At 39.0% G+C, this 17,629-nt stretch overlaps 1 long non-coding RNA gene across 1 annotated transcript; it reads left to right on the forward strand.

The window, feature by feature from the left end:
• Positions 1-752: 752 nt before the first annotated feature.
• On the forward strand, positions 753-16,675 carry LOC130679857 (uncharacterized). The gene is made up of 3 exons (XR_008992826.1): positions 753-992; positions 3,419-3,527; positions 16,437-16,675. It is a non-coding gene; the product is annotated as an uncharacterized LOC130679857 (long non-coding RNA).
• The last annotated feature ends 954 nt before the right edge of the window (positions 16,676-17,629 follow it).

The following is a 17,629-nucleotide window of genomic DNA, read 5'->3' on the forward strand; positions in this document are numbered from 1 at the left end:
TTCATGTCCTGATTCCCTCCCCATTTTCTCATGGGGAAGAAGTGATTTAGGATTTGGACACATTCCTTAAAATCCTTCCTGGAAAAATATGTGCTTTTTTAGAGGGAAGGAATCAGTTTGCAGTATATTCACAGGCTTATTGAATTGGTGGAGGAGTTGAGAAAAGATCCCATGTAAACATACAAAAATGTTTAAACTTAAAAAATTAGTTCTTTCTTCAGAGCATTTATAATGAAAACATTTCCTTTTCTGAGAGTAGTAGCAAAACAGTAGTAGTCTGTCAACATCTTAGGGTTTCTAGATTCCCTAAACAGAGTATTTTCTCTAAACCGTTTTGTTCAAAATTTTTTTAGTAAAGCTTAGAAATGTACAGCTCTGTAAGGGGCAGAACGCTTTTGTATTTCAAAAGATGGGATCCTCACATGTACTCGTCTTAATGTTAAAACTGACTTATTCAGGGAAAGTATAAAGGGCCAGCTTCCTCTGTTTTTTCCCGTCAGTTTAATCCTCTGAAGAGCTGGATCTGAGAAATGATTCAGCTAGAATTACAGGTTGTGATTTCTACATTTTTCACTATGTAGCAATCCTTTCAGTCATTTCTAAAGTCCTTTAAAAAGTCCTTTAAAAGCCCATACAAAAAACCCTTAAGACACACAAACACCAACAAGCTGCCTGTAAGTCAGAAAGGCCCAGTTTCATGATTTCAGTGAGGGATAGTTTTACCGTCCATCTGCTGTCACCACAGCTGTCAGCAAGATGTCTTAAACATCCTAATTGTCACCAGGGACTGGATTGTTCCTTAACTAATTGTTTAGATCGGCTAATGTACATCCATCATCCACAGAGGGCAGGCAGTCCCAAGCATCCTGCAATCTGGATAGAACTCCTATCCTGACTTTAAACACAATTGTTTGGGTGATGAGGAGTCAGCAGACCAAAAAGTCTACCCACGGGTGAAGGCACAAGACAGTGAACTGTGAACTGAGGACCAGGTGAGCCTCCCAGCTGACAAGCTCAGACCACCTGCATGTGTTCCACTCAAACTGGGAATCCATGGAAGGTTTTGTTTCGCTGATCACAGCACGTCAGGAACACAGAGCAGACAGTCAGGATCCCCGCCTTTGCTCTTGTGTCTGCGACTGTATGAGCTTTGCAGGCCGTCCTTGTGGCACAATGTGCTGCTGTATTTCTGAGTCACTTACGAGCCTTTCTTGAGCTAAACTTCTAAAACACGCAGTGGTTTAGTGTAAACTATATGTGTAGTCCACACATTTCATATTAGAACACAGCCTCCCTTTCTAGAACCACTGCTTTATTGAGCTCTCCAAAACAATTAATTAATTCATTATTTTAGACTGTGGAATGGTTTTCCTTGCATTCATCTGCTCATTCTTCCATTCAATAAAAATTTATTTCACACCCATACAAGCCAGGCAAGAAATTTTCATGCCTCAGAAATGCAAACCATTTAGAAAGGAGCCATCACCTCACATTTATACAGTTCTTACATCAAAGTGCTTTCAGAAGAACCAATGAATTGGCTTAAAAGGTCTCTGTCCGAAAGTTACTGACTAGAAGTGAAGAGGGGGAGAAAGACAAATCCATGATAAGCAATGAACAAACAAACATATTAGCCTTTAAAAAAAGAACCATTCATTAAGATGTTAAGAAGAGGGGTCAGGGGATTTTTTTTTTAATGGAAGTTTGAAAAATTCCCCACACTGTCTACCTCATTCAGAGTCAGTACAGATCCTATTAATTTTGCAGGAAAGAACCCTATTAATTTTGTGTAGCTGATGCTTCCCTCACGTACTTGGATTTATTTTTATAATCTTGTACCATTAATTCCTTACAGGACCAGGTTGCCATAGAAAAACTCTGGAAAAGTAGTAAACTAAGAACATCACTAATACAAACAACCCACATTTATTGTGCTTACCTATTTATTACACATTATTTTCAGCATTTTACATGTTTTAACTCATTTGATCATCAACAATCCTGTGATATAGGTAGGTACTCTTATTACTCCCATTTTATAGGAAAACTGATTCACAGAAAGTTTAATTAATTTGTACAAGATCAGAGATTGTTCTAGTGGATAGTACAACATAGCTGGGCAAACTCAGGAGAAGCATTTAGAGAAAACAGGCTTTGACATGGGAATTAAAGGCAGACAGGAGAATAGGGAGGGTTTGTTCCAGAGAGGCGGATGGACAAGGAGTTGATGCTAGAGATTTCCATAAAATTGGATTGGAGAGAACCATCGGCCCAGTGTGTGCAGAGGAGAAATGAACGAGGGCTGATGGGGGCTCCAGGGTGGTGGTGGGGCTGATGGCCAGCCAGGGCAGAGCTTCTAGCATTTCGCAACTTGATTTCATTACTTTCACCTAATACACTGACTAAACAATCTTGGCAAATCTGTAGACTCTTTTTCTTCCCTGCCCCCAACTCTGGTCATTTTTCAGGAATTTTCCTCTCTGATTACTAAGTAGTACATATTTACTGTAAGAAATATGAAACACATAGAGCATGCACACACACATACATGCACTCTCACAAAGGAAACAAGAAAATGAAAACATTTTTAAAACCACCTCCCAGAGATGACCACATTCAGTATAATTCCAGATTTTTAAAATAAGAAAGTGGACTGCTAAATAGGGCTTTGTAATTTTCTTCTCCTTCACATTGCTTAGCTTGTTGCAGCGCATATTTTTCCTGTTTTTATATGTCACCATTTTAGTGAATTCATCACATGGATTTATTTATTTAAAAGATCTGCTATTGATAGCAGACAGATTCTTTTTTTGGGGGAGAAAGGATTTTATTGCTCACAGCTCAGTCTCTCACTCCTTCCATCCTGCGTGGTGCAGAGGGGAGAGTGGCTATCTTTTTTTTTATTTTAATTTTTTATTAAGGTATGATTGATATACACTCTTATGAAGGTTTCACATGAAAAAACAAACAATGTGGTTACTACATTTACCCATATTATCAAGTCCCCACCCATACCCCAGTGCAGTCACTGTCCCTCAGTCCCCCTCTCCCTCCCTCCCCACCCACCCTCTCCCACCCCTCCCCTTTGGTAACCACTAGTCCATTCTTGTGAGTCTGCTGCCATTTTGTTCCTTCAGTTTTGCTTCGTTGTTATACTCCACAAATGAGGGAAATCATTTGGCATTTGAGCAGATTCTTTTCATTCTTTTGCTATTCTATACAATGCTTCAGTGGAAATGCTTTCAGATTAATATTTTCCTCCATTTGAGATAATTTTTTATTACAATTTCATGTAAAGTAATTAAATCAAAGTGTGTTTGATATACACATATACATACATACATATATATTTTTAAATGGTTCTTATGCCTCTTGCTAAATGCCCTTCATAGATTGTACCATTTTACCTCCCGCACAGCACTGAGTGAGAAAGCCATTTCCCCGCATACCAAACCACACAGGTACAGAAGGTCCCTGGGATTTACAAGCTCTTACAGAGAGGAATGAAGCGATGCCTCAGAGCAAAGGTGGGGCTCCTATTTGCCACCAACAGCTGGTATGGCTGCCACTTGGATTTTGTCACTTGCATTTTGGAGTGAATTAACTTAAAGCGGTCTTTTAGATGTTAACCTTTAAAGGTCATTATCAATCTGATTAAGTAAAAGTGGTATGTTCTCAGCTAGATGCACGCTGAGAAAACTGACTGGCTGTCCACATGTCCACGGATATTTCTTTCGTAAATTGTCTTGTCCTTCTTTCTCATGCCCATTCTTTTTCTACTGGGTCACCTTTCACACATTACTTAAGAATTATTACCTCATATTTTCATCTATACATTTTTTAATTGGATAAAGGAGATAGGAGATGTATAGAAATTTTCAATGTTTATACAGTCAATTCTATTTTATTCCTTATGATTAGTTTGTTTGGTTTTATGCTTAAAAGGCTTGCTTTACCTCAAGATATGAAAATATCACTTTATGTTTTATTCATTTTTTTAGAAATAATTAACTCTTTGATATACTTGGTATTTATTTCAACATTATTTTATTCAGAGAAATTCAACATTATTTTATTCAAAGAGCTAACCAACTGTTTCTGTACCGTTTCTTAATAATCCCACATTTCTGTAATGATTAGAAGTACTAACCTTAACCTACAATGAAGTCTCATATCTACTGGGGGTCTATTTCAGATCTTTCTGTTCTATTACTTGGGAATATATTTAATTACTAGAGTCATTCCATTTCAGTAACATTTCTTAATATGCTGTAGTGCTTTCCAACCTCAACACTTTTCCTCATTTTGTTTTAACCTTTTAAAATATTTTATTGTATTTGATTTTCAACTTATTACATTAACACACACTTCTTATAACAAGTTAAACAGCACAGCATGGTATATACACAAAGTTAATAATTTTCCTCTCCACTTTTTAGTCCCACTCACTTGTGAAAACAAGGTTTGTAGTTTGGTGAATAAATGTTTTCACTTTTCTGTATGTTCTTATGACCAAAAAATAATAATAATAAATAAGAACAATGAGAATGTTTATCAAGTGCAAAGGATTGTTTTAAGTATGCTATGTGAATTTTTTTTGTCTTTTATGACAAATGTGTGAGGTAGATGCTATCATCAATACACAGACGAGTCAACTCAGTCCCAGGAAGTCTAAATAATTCATCAAGTCACACAGTGAGCAGTGGCACCCAGATTGCAACGCAAGCAGGCTGGTTCCAGAGCTGGAGTCCTGTCTCATTCTTTGGCTTTTTTCCTCTTCCCTTCATCCTCATCCTCTTTCTCTTCCCTCTTTTCCTGTGTTAAAAATACAGGCTTATCCCATACACATTGCTTTGAAACCTGCCTTCTTTCACTTAAATTATGTTCTGCTTTCTAGCTTAATACACATAAATGATGCATTACACTTTAGATGTATCAACATACCAGATAGAGCCTGGTATTCAGCAGCACAGCCAAACATCATTTAATAAGCCATTCTCCTGGTGACAGACATTCAGGTGGTTCTTATTTCCCGGCCACTTCCCAACTATGCTGCTATTAACATTTCTGTATGCAAATTCTTTCGTATTGGTAAATTTATTTCTGGCAAATAGTTTCCCAAAAGTGAGACTGCTGTCTTTAAGGGCATGTGCAATCTTATCTTAATAAATACTACCAGGTTATTTTTCACCATGAACATATTAATCAACACTCCCAGATATGCAGCTTTCCCACAAACTCTTTCTTCCTTATGGAAGCCCCACAACAGAAGTCCCCAGCACCAGGATGCAAGGGTGGGCACCGCAGATGCGGCTCCTGCTCCCAAGTTCTGACAGCTTTGGCCCCTGATGAACATCCCCCTTCTTTCTGCCTCCCTCCAGAGCACAAGGTAACAGCACGCATTCCACAGGAAACGATTCGGAGGTGAACACAGACATCTCGTCTCTTACCTGCCCTGCCCTCCCACGCAGCTGCCGGTACAGTCCCCCCCATGGCCCACCTGCTCTACCGAGAGCCTTCTGTGGCATCTGCAGCGCCTCCCACCTCATGCCTCCAGGAACTGACTTCTAAATGAAGGCCCTTTGCCTTTCTCTCTGTCCATGGCTTCCCGTGCTGACTTCACACGGGGACCTCCCTTGACCACCGCTGCCCGCGGTTCCCGGCCTCCTTCCCCGCCGCCCTGCGGCTCTGCCCCCCTTCCTTCATTTCAAACGAAGAACTTCTTTCCAAAAGGTCATTTTCAATACCTCCTAAGGATTCAGTGCAAACTACAGTTGAAATTAATTTTCTTCTCATTTTATCAGTTCGTATTACTGCAGATTACCCTCTAAACTGGTACAGACCAGGGTTTGGAATGGGGTCATCCATGCCTGGTCCACTTCTGCCGTCATTATCTCTTATTGACTCTGAATTGGACTAATGGTCTTACTGACCAATGATAAGTAATCTGAGCTGTTCATTTAGCATCTTAGATAATAAATAGACTTCACCTGTCCTTTAAAAGCAGCTCTAGATAAGGTCATCTGCTTTCCTTAATTCAGTGGAGGGAGTGAGAGGAGCGAGCTTTTCTCCCGTAAAGAACGGCCCGTCTAAATGTTCCGCGCACACCCTTTAAGACCCAGGCTGTTCTTCCTGGGAAGCCTTGATCAGTTTTTTGATCCTCTGTGTTTCCATCTCACATGATTCCTTGTTTTCTTTTGGTTCTTGTCTCGAAGTGTTAATTACTTTTTGATTTTTTTTTTTGTAGATAATTATTTTTTATTGAAGGGAGTGACACACAGTATTACATTACATTAGTTTCAGGTGTACAACACAGTGATTCAACATTTATATACATGATAATTCTAGGTACCAGCTATCACCATACCAAGTTGCTACAATATTTTGACTATATTCCTTATGCTATACATTACATCCCGGTTACTTATTTATTTTACAATTGGAAGTGTGTACTTCTTTTTTTTTTTTTGTGAGGGCATCTCTCATATTTATTGATCAAATGGTTGTTAACAACAATAAAATTCTGTATAGGGGAGTCAATGCTCAATGCACAATCATTAATTCACACCAAGCCTAATTTTCATGAGTCTCCAATCTTCTGAAGCATAATGAACAAGTTCTTACATGGAGAACAAATTCTTACATAGTGAATAAGTTACATGGTGAACAGTACAAGGGCAGTCATCACAGAAACTTTCGGTTTTGCTCATGCATTATGAACTATAAACAGTCAGTTCAAATATGAATACTCATTTGATTTTTATACTTGATTTATATGTGGATACCACATTTCTCTCTTTATTATTATTATTTTTAATAAAATGCTGAAGTGGTAGATAGATACAAGATAAAGGTAGAAAACATAGTTTAGTGTTGTAAGAGAGCAAATGTAGATGATCAGGTGTGTGCCTGTAGACTATGTGTTAATCCAAGCTAGACAAGGGCAATAAAACATCCACAGATGCAGAAGATTTCTCTCAGAACAGGGGGGGTGAGGTTCTAAGCCTCACCTCTGTTGATCCCCAATTCCTCACCTGATGGCCCCCTGCGACTGTGCCTGTCTTAGGTTGTTCCTCCCTTGAGGAATCTTACCCGTCTCTGGCTAACCAGTCATCTTCCGGGGCCATACAGGGAAATGTAAAGTTGGTAAGTGAGAGAGAAGCCTTATTGTTTGAAAAGGTTAGCTTTTTACTTCTTTGCAGATTTATGCCCTGTGGCTTCTATGCCCAGCATTTGTCTTGAGGTATCTTTACCACTTGGAAGAATTATGACACTCGGTAAATTTGATATGAGGCACGAATTCTATTTAAGGGTTGTAATTAGGAAGGAAGAAGAAAAGCTATAGAAGTAGCAGGCGGAAGAAAACATGGGAAGATTGATTATTTCTTTGACATATCTTCTTGTAGAGTAACTTCAGGATGTATAGGTTTTAAACTACTAATTAAATTGCGCACACACATTAACATAATAGGAGTATAGTTACATAACCTAAGCATACCTGTAATTACAAGCCATCTCCAGTGAAACCAAGAAAACCAGTTAGGCACCTTAGGCATTTGTGAAAACTTATCTATGATATGGTGGATATTGTCCAGCTGAGCTTGAACAGTCTGAGAGAAATCAGACAAATTAAAACAACCCATTCCTGGGGACTGTTCACATCCCATATGTTCTTTTAACAGTAAATAGTCTATAGTTGTAAGATTTTGGAGCGCTACAATTTGCACTTCTCCTAATTCTTGTTTGAGTTCCAACAGTATAGATCCAGTCAAATTCGTTGTTTTACTGTATGCACAGGCCAGCTTAGATATCTCCTTCTTCATTCCCATGGCAAGTCCAGGAACTGGTGGGATGAGTGCATCTACAGCTGTAGCAGTGTGTGGATCTTTGTTGGGGTTTTTTGATGATCATCTTCTGGCATGAATCTTCCAGAGTGCTGATGTTGGAAGTTCTTTTTCTTATCGTATATTAGTTCATTTTCAGGGTAGCCAAATTAGGCTTTGATCCTCTGTATAAACACAAACAGACCATTTGCCTACACTTTTGTATGTATGCCCTTTACACCCTTGTGTAGGACTCATTGGAGGTCTCCACACAGGAACTGCCTCTTTTTTTTGTATCATTAATCTACACTTACATGATGAATATTATGTTTACTAGGCTCTTCCCTATACCAGGTCCCCCCTATAAACCCCTTTACAGTCACTGTCCATCAGCATAGCAAATGTTGTAGAATTACTACTTGCCTTCTCTGTGTTGTACAGCCCTCCCCTTTCTCCCACCCCGCCATGCATGCTAATCTTAATACCTCCCTTCTTCTTCCCCCCCTTATCCCTCCCTACCCACCCAACCTCCCCAGTCCCTTTCCCTTTGGTACCTGTTAGTCCATTCTTGAGTTCTGTGATTCTGCTGCTGTTCTGTTCCTTCAGTTTTTCCTTTGTTCTTATACTCCACAGATGAGTGAAATCATTTGGTATTTCTCTTTCTCCACTTGGCTTGTTTCACTGAGCATAATACCCTCCAGCTCCATCCATGTTGCTGCAAATGGTAGGATTTGCCCTTTTCTTATGGCTGAGTAGTATTCCATTGTGTACATGTACCACATCTTCTTTATCCATTCATCTATCGATGGACATTTAGGTTGCTTCCAATTCTTGGCTATTGTAAATAGTGCTGCGATAAACATAGAGGTGCATTGGTCTTTCTCAGACTTGATTGCTGCATTCTTAGGGTAAATTCCTAGGAGTGCAATTCCTGGGTCAAATGGTAAGTCTGTTTGGAGCATTTTGATGTACCACCATACTGCTTTCCACAATGGTTGAACTAATTTACATTCCCACCAGCAGTGTAGGAGGGTTCCCCTTTCTCCACAGCCTCGCCAACATTTGTTGTTGTTTGTCTTTTGGATGGCAGCCATCCTTACTGGTGTGAGGTGATACCTCATTGTAGTTTTAATTTGCATTTCTCTGATAATTAGCGATGTGGAGCATCCTTTCACGTGTCTGTTGACCATCTGTATTTCTGTTTTGGAGAACTGTCTGTTCAGTTCCTCTGCCCATTTTTTAATTGGGGTATTTGTTTTTTGTTTGTTGAGGCGTATGAGCTCTTTATATATTCTGGACGTCAAGCCTTTATCAGATCTGTCATTTTCAAATATATTCTCCTATACTGTAGGGTTCCTTTTTGTTCTATTGATGGTGTCTTTTGCTGTACAGAAGCTTTTCAGCTTAATATAGTCCCACTTGTTCATTTTTGCTGTTGTTTTCCTTGCCTGGGGAGATATGTTCAAGAAGAGGTCACTCATGTTTATGTCTAAGAGGTTTTTGCCTATGTTTTCTTCCAAGAGTTTAATGGTTTCATGACTTACATTCAGGTCTTTGATCCATTTTGAGTTTACTTTTGTATATGGGGTTAGACAATGGTCCAGTTTCATTCTCCTACATGTAGCTGTCCAGTTTTGCCAGCACCATCTGTTCAAGAGACTGTCATTTCGCCATCGTATGTCCATGGCTCCTTTGTCAAATATTAATTGACCATATATGTCTGGGTTAATGTCTGGATTCTCTAGTCTGTTCCATTGGTCTGTGGCTCTGTTCTTGTGCCAGTAACAAATTGTCTTGATTACTATGGCTTTATAGTAGAGCTTGAAGTTGGGGAGTGAGATCCCCCCTACTTTATTCTTCTTTCTCAGGATTACTTTGGCTATTCGGGGCCTTTGGTGTTTCCGTATGAATTTTTGAATTATTTGTTCCAGTTCATTGAAGAATGTTGCTGGTAGTTTCATAGGGATTGCATCAAATCTGTATATTGCTTTGGGCAGGATGGCCATTTTGACGATATTAAATCTTCCTAGCCAAGAGCATGGGATGAGTTTCCATCTGTTAGTGTCCCCTTTAATTTCTCTTAAGAGTGACTTGTAGTTTTCAGAGTATAAGTCTTTCACTTCTTTGTTTAGGTTTATTCCTGGGTATTTTATTTTTTTGATGCAATTGTGAATGGAGTTGTTTTCCTGATTTCTCTTTCTGTTGGTTCATTGTTAGTGTATAGGAAAGCCACAGATTTCTGTGTGTTGATTTTGTATCATGCAACTTTGCTGTATCCCGATAGCAGTTCTAGTAGTTTTGGCGTGGAGTCTTTAGGGTTTTTTATGTACAGTATCATGTCATCTGCAAATAGTGACAGTTTAACTTCTTCTTTACCAATCTGGATTCCTTGTATTTTTTTGTTTTGTCTGATTGCTGTGGCTAGGACCTCCAGTACTATGTTAAATAACAGTGGGGAGAGTGGGCATCCCTGTCTAGTTCCCGATCTCAGAGGAAATGCTTTCAGCTTCTCGCTGTTCAATATAATGTTGGCTGTGGGTTTATCATAGATGGCCTTTATTATGTTGAGGTACTTGCCCTCTATTCCCATTTTGCTGAGAGTTTTTATCATGAATGGATGTTGAACTTTGTCAAATGCTTTTTCAGCATCTATGGAGATGATCATGTGGTTTTTGTCATTCTTTTTGTTGATGTGGTGGATGATATTGATGGACTTTCGAATGTTGTGCCATCCTTGCATCCCTGGGATGAATCCCACTTGGTCATGGTGTATGATCCTTTTGATGTATTTTTGAATTTGGTTTGCTAATATTTTGTTGAGTATTTTTGCATCTACGTTCATCAGAGATATTGGTCTGTAGTTTTCTTTTTTGGTGGGGTCTTTGCCTGGTTTTGGTATTAGGGTGATGTTAGCTCCATAGAATGAGTTTGGGAGTATCCCCTCCTTCTCTATTTTTTGGAAAACTTTAAGAAGAATGGGTGTTATGTCTTCCCTGTATGTCTGATAAAATTCCGAGGTAAATCCATCTGGCACGGGGTTTTGTTCTTTGGTAGTTTTTTGATTACCGCTTCAATTTCGTTGCTGGTAATTGGTCTGTTTAGGTTTTCTGTTTCTTTCTGGGTCAGCCTTGGAAGGTTGTATTTTTCTGGGAAGTTGTCCATTTCTCCTAGGTTTCCCAGCTTGTTAGCATATAGGTTTTCATAGTATTCTCTAATAATTCTTTGTATTTCTCTGGGGTCCGTCGTGATTTTTCCTTTCTTGTTTCTGATACTGTTGATTTGTGTTGACTCTCTTTTCCTCTTAAAAAGTCTGGCTAGAGGCTTATCTATTTTGTTTATTTTCTCGAAGAACCAGCTCATGGTTTCATTGATTTTTGCTATTGTTTTATTCTTCTCAATTTTATTTATTTCTTCTCTGATCTCTATTATGTCCCTCCTTCTGCTGACCTTAGGCCTCATTTGTTCTTCTTTTTCCAATTTCGATAGTTGTGACATTAGACCTTTCATTTGGGATTGTTCTTCCTTTTTTAAATATGCTTGGATTGCCATATACTTTCCTCTTAAGACTGCTTTTGCTGTGTCCCGCAGAAGTTGGGGCTTAGTGTTGTTGTTGTCATTTGTTTCCATATATTGCTGGATCTCCATTTTGATTTGGTCATTGATCCATTGATTATTTAGGAGCGTGTTGTTAAGCCTCCATGTGTTTGTGAGCCTTTTTGCTTTCTTTGTACAGTTTATTTCTAGTTTTATGCCTTTGTGGTCTGAAAAGTTGGTTGGTAGGATTTCAATCTTTTGGAATTTACTGAGGCTCTTTTTGTGGCCTAGTATGTGGTCTATTCTGGAGAATGTTCCATGTGCACTTGAGAAGAATGTATATTCTGTTGCTTTTGGATGTAGAGTTCTATAGATGTCTATTAGGTCCATCTGCTCTACTGTGTTGTTCAGTGCTTCTGTGTCCTTACTTATTTTCTGCCCAGTGGATCTATCCTTTGGGGTGAGTGGTGTGTTGAAGTCTCCTAGAATGAATGCATTGCAGTCTATATCCCCCTTTAGTTCTGTTAGTATTTCTTTCACATATGCTGGTGCTCCTGTGTTGGGTGCATATATATTTAGAATGGTTATATCCTCTTGTTGGACTGAGCCCTTTATCATTATGTAGTGTCCTTCTTTATCTCTTGTTACTTTCTTTGTTTTGAAGTCTATTTTGTCTGATATTAGTACCACAACCCCTGTTTTCTTCTCGCTATTGTTTGCCTGAAATATGTTTTTCTACCCCTTGACTTTTAGTCTTTACATGTCTTTGGGTTTGAGGTGAGTTTCTTGTAAGCAGCATATAGATGGGTCTTGCTTTTTTGTCCATTCTATTACTCTGTGTCTTTTGATTGGTGCATTCAGTACATTAACATTTAGGGTGACTATTGAAAGATATGTACTTTTTGCCATTGTAGGCTTTAAATTCGTGGTTACCCAAGGTTCAAGGTTAGCCTCTTTAGTATCTTGCTGCCTAACTTAGCTCGCTTATTGAGCTGTTATATACACTGTCTGGAGATTCTTTTCTTCTCTCCCTTCTTATTCCTCCTCCTCGATTCTTCATATGTTGGGTGTTTTTTGCTGTGCTCTTTCTAGGAGTGCTCCCATCTAGAGCAGTCCCTGTAAGATGTCCTGTAGAGGTGGTTTGTGGGAAGCAAATTCCCTCAGCTTTTGTTCGTCTGGGAATTGTTTAATCCCACCATCATATTTGAATGATAGTCGTGCTGGATACAGTATCCTTGGTTCAAGGCCCTTCTGTTTCATTGCATTAAATATATCATGCCATTCTCTTCTGGCCTGTAGGGTTTCTGTCGAGAAGTCTGATGTTAGCCTGATGGGTTTTCCTTTATAGGTGACCTTTTTCTCTCTACTGTCTTTAAAACTCTTTCCTTGTCCTTGATCTTTGTCATTTTAATTATTATGTGTCTTGGTGTTGTCCTCCTTGGATCCTTTCTGTTGGGAGTTCTGTGTATTTCCGTGGTCCGTTCAATTATTTACTCCCCCGGATTAGGGAATTTTTCAGCAATTATTTCTTCCAAGGTACTTTCCATCCCTTTTCTTCTCTCTTCTTCTTCTGGTACCCCTATAATACGGATATTGTTCCTTTTGGATTGGTCACACAGTTCTCTTAACATTGTTTCATTCCTGTAGATCCTTTTATCTCTCTCTATGTCAGCTTCTATGCGTTCCTGTTCTCTGGTTTCAATTCCATCAATGGCCTCTTGCATCCTATCCATTCTGCTTATAAACTCTTCCAGACTTTGTTTCATTTCTGCGATCTCCTTTCTGGCATCTGTGATCTCCCTCTGGACTTCATCCCATATCTCTTGCATATTTCTCTGCATCTCTGTCAGCATGTTTATGATTTTTATTTTGAATTCTTTGTCAGGAAGACTGGTTAGGTCTGTCTCCTTCTCTTGTGTTGTGTCTGTGATCTTTGTCTGCCTGTATTTTTACCTTTTCATGGTGATAGGAATAGTTTGCAGAGCTGGGACGAGTGACGGCTGGAAGAACTTCCCTTCTTGTTGGTTTGTGGCCCTCCTGTTCTGGGAGAACAGCGACCTCTAGTGGCTTGTGCTGCGCAGCTGCGCGCAGATAGGGCTTCTGCTTCCTGCCCGGCTGCTATGGAGTTTATTTCTGCTGTTGCTGTGGGCGTGGCCTGGCTTGGGCTGCTGCTCCAAAAAGGTGTAGTTGCGTTGGAGGGGGCTCGGCCTGGAGTCTTTTTATCTCTGTAAGGGTCCTCCGAGGTCCCTTCTGCCCAGGGGATTAGCATGCCCAGAGATCCCCGGATTCTCTACCTCTGGATTAAGTGTCCCACCCTGCCCCTTTAAGACTTCCAAAAATCACCCGCCAAAACAAAACAATGACCACAAAAAAAAAAATTTTTTTTTTTAGTTAAAAAAATTAAAAATTAAAAATGGAAATAAAAAATGGCCACTCGTTTTTCTTTATTCTCTGGCGCCAGCCTCAGGCATCTGCTCACCGGTCTTACTGCCCTGTTTCCCTAGTATCCAGGGCCCCGTGCACGCACTGTGTCTGCGCTGGTCTGGATGGCTGGGGCTGGGTGTTCAGCAGTCCTGGGCTCCGTCTCCCTCCCGCTCTGCCTACTCTTCTCCCACCGGGAGCTGGGGGGAGGGGTGCTCGGGTCCCGCCACGCTGGGGCTTGTATCTTACCCCCTTTAAGAGGCACTGGGTTCTCGCAGGTTTGGATGTGGTCTGGATGTTGTCCTATGTCCTCTGGTCTTTATTCTAGGAAGAGTTGTCTTTGTTATATTTTCATAGATATATGTGGTTTTGGGAGGAGATTTCTGCTGCTCTACTCACGCTACCATCTTGGCTCCAATCTCTAATTACCTTTTGATTTAAGCCTGCACACACGCTCCCGCCAAACTGTCATCAGATTATAGTTACCTGAAGGCAGGGACATTTCCCAATTATCTTGAAGCCCTAGAACCTGGAATGTGTTTGATATTTAGTAATTATAGCAAGAGTTATTTGAATGACTGGTGGATGGGTGAATAAATATCCATTACTTCCCCGGAGTACCCTATGAAGGAAACTTTGAGATATTAAAATGAAGCAACAGTGACTGGACTCTTTTTACTTATTACATTACATCAAATAATAGAAGGGTGTGTTAAAAAGTAAGTACGCTTACAGCTCAGTGAATGACCCAGTCAGAGGCAGTTCTTCCTTTCACTGTCCTGTGGACACGGAAGCCCCTTACCTCCATCCACCTGGGTTAGAATATCCTGGAATCAGCATTCTGCACTGTAACATTCAGTTGAGTCTTGTCAGTGCTTTTATTAGTGAGGAGGTTTCTCCAAACACAGTGCTGATTTTGGGAACTAAGCCTTGAATTAAACTGGACTGAGCTTTGAGAAAATATTGGAAGTCTTGAAAGAAACCTTTGCACAGGATGGGTTTTCTCTGCTGTGCAGCCCTAGGAAGTAAGTGGGCTTTAATTTCAACACTTACAGTATTTCCAGTGCTTTCAACATTTCTGTTTGAATCATCTGCTCTTCAGCCTCAGAGAGGCAGTGTTGTCTAATGGTTAAGACCATAAATCCTCAGGCCAGGCTGCTGGATTTGAATCCCAGTTCATTGCCCTGGGAAAGGCATTTCGTCCAGAATGCTCAATTGACGGCTTCGTGGGATGTCATTCGCATAGGATACAACATCAGATGATGCATGTGGAGCATTTTAGACCACTTAAACTTAGGAAGCAGAGTTCATTAAATTAGCAACTATTGTCATTTTTGTCTTTTCAGGGCCCCTATTAGCAGATGTTATTAACATCATCTCAAAGATGGAGAAATTGTGGTCCCAAAAGGCTAAATGGTTAGTTCAAAGTTAAACAGACAACTGACTTCTGAATCTCCAGATTCCCACACTTGGCCATCTACTTCCACCTATGCTATTATGAGGACCCCTTCTGCAAGCTTATGTGGCCAGCTTAATTTTAGTGGCTTGTTGTTTTTTTGTTTGTTTGTTTTGCTTTCCTATGAATGGCTTCTAATACTGAGCAAAGGACAGGAATTTACAATGACTCATACCAAAACAAAACCAACCACCGTCACAGCAAAATACCAACTTGATATTTGGGGGCTGGTTACTGGATATGCAACACTAAACTCTTTTAGCCTTTGGTCTCTACCTTCACCCCTTCCCACATACTTTGCTCAATACTGTGTCCATTACTAATTATAAGTCCCCCGAGAGCCTGTGCCTTATTCCTCTTTGAATTCTGCTGGAAGCATAAATGTTTGTTATATAAAATAAATAAGAGATTATTATCTAAGAAAGAATGTACAGGTCCTTTATTTTCTGCTCTCAATTTGTAAAGACAGAATCTGGTTGACTCTGTAGAGTGGACCTTTTTATAATAAAGTGGTATTTAAAGGTCTAGTATAATAATTTATTTATTCAAGTAGTTCATAACTTATACTATCTGAGTAAAGAAATTTTTAGTTGAGGTTCCTAAAACACTAAGCTGGTTTTGAGGCTGATGCAAAATCCAACTATCATCTTGAATAATGAGAAATTTGCATTGTTAAGCATTAGTATTGGCCTAAGAGAGGGAAGCCTGGTAATTTCAAGGAGTGTATTCTTGCTGAAAAAATTAAAATATCTCATAATTGTTGATGAAAGTCTTTGAATTCATGTTGCTAACAAAGCCTACCATATTAAATTATCAAGGTAAGTGAAAACCAAATTTGTGTCTCAGAATAACAGCTACAATTGGAATGAATTCCAATGTCTTGCATTCCAGTCAACATTTTAATAACTGAACACCCTGAGTGAAGATCTGTTGTCTATAAATGTTACAACTGCTGTATCTATGAAATTATATTTTAATAGTTATATTTCAGTAAGGCACTACTTTTGGTTAACTGATTTGTTTCATAGATAAAATCATTTGGTCATAAAAGAATCTTACCCATAGCATTTAAAAATGCCTATCTTCTTTAGTTAAGAATATCATGAATGTATTAATGCCCAAGTGCATCAGGATATTCTCAATAGCTGCCTTTTTGAGTACATTTATGACTGCAAAGATTTTCACATTTCTTCTTTTTATAGTCAATGTGCTTTCCATGCAAGACAGCAGACATCCTCTCCTGGCAGTCATCGATTTTTGCAATTTCTCTTTAATGTTAAGTCCTACAAGCTGTTGGAAATAAATAATCATGCCTTTTTCTTGGCATGAAAATGTCCATTCATCCACCAAATATTCAATTTCACTTCCACCATTAGCAGATTTTCTTTGTGAGTAAAAAGGTAGCTTCTGTGTCTCTTTAGCTTCAGCTGCATCCCAGCTGTGTTTATTAAACAGAGATTTCACATTGTCTGCCCTTTTGTTTTCTGTCCCATCATTTTTCCCATCTGGTTTTCCCCCCACAAATCCTAGTGAACATTTCCACATTTTTACTGACAGTAGGGTCTTTATTTTTTTGGTATCTTTCCCTGATGATAGCAGTTAACATTCCTTTAAAAGCTTACATTTCACCTCTGTTCCCCTGTTCACATTTCAACTACATGAAATTGGGTGATTTGAAACAATTTTAGCAGCTTCTCACTCAAATATAATCCCTTACGACTTGTGACAGTTTTGAATTCTTGGCAACCATTTTCTATGCCACTTAGAGTCTCTGTAAAGAAAGGATTGTTAAAAATTACAAGCACACAGGCAGTACCTTCAAGAGCAAAGAAGACACACTTTATTTCAAGAAAAATGAGATGGAATTTCACAGTCACTTGCCCAGATTTCTCTATTTCCCAGGGGAAATAGAATTGGGGTAGAGAAAACTCACCCCAATTGTTGAGGAGAAAAGGAGCCAGAAACTTCTGGGTTGAGCACTTCCTTTCTTAAGAAAGTAAAGTATTAATCTTCAAATGTTTCTGCCACTAGTTGTAATGTTTGCAATTTTATTTTCTTTGAAGCTTGCTCATTTAGGAATAAGTCAAATTCTCTCTCTCTCCTTGTGTTATTATCCCTAAAGTCAAGCTAATCACAAGTAAGGAAAGAACTTTGGTTCATTTAGGCAAGCAAGATAGGTTTGCACAAATACAGTTCATTGAATTTAGAAATTATTAAACTCCCATTTTTTAGAATCAAATAATACTTCTTTAAAAGTTGCTAAACAAAAAATGGCCATTCATTTTTGAAAAGTTGTATGCACAAATCTATTACAAAAGAAGAAAATTAAAATTACTATTTCCAAATTTAATTTGGTTGCTATGGAATTTTTCTTCACATTTTCTAATAACAAAAT

Source organism: Manis pentadactyla, chromosome 12 (genome assembly GCF_030020395.1).
Source record: "Manis pentadactyla isolate mManPen7 chromosome 12, mManPen7.hap1, whole genome shotgun sequence".
Taxonomy (NCBI): Eukaryota; Metazoa; Chordata; class Mammalia; order Pholidota; family Manidae; genus Manis; species Manis pentadactyla.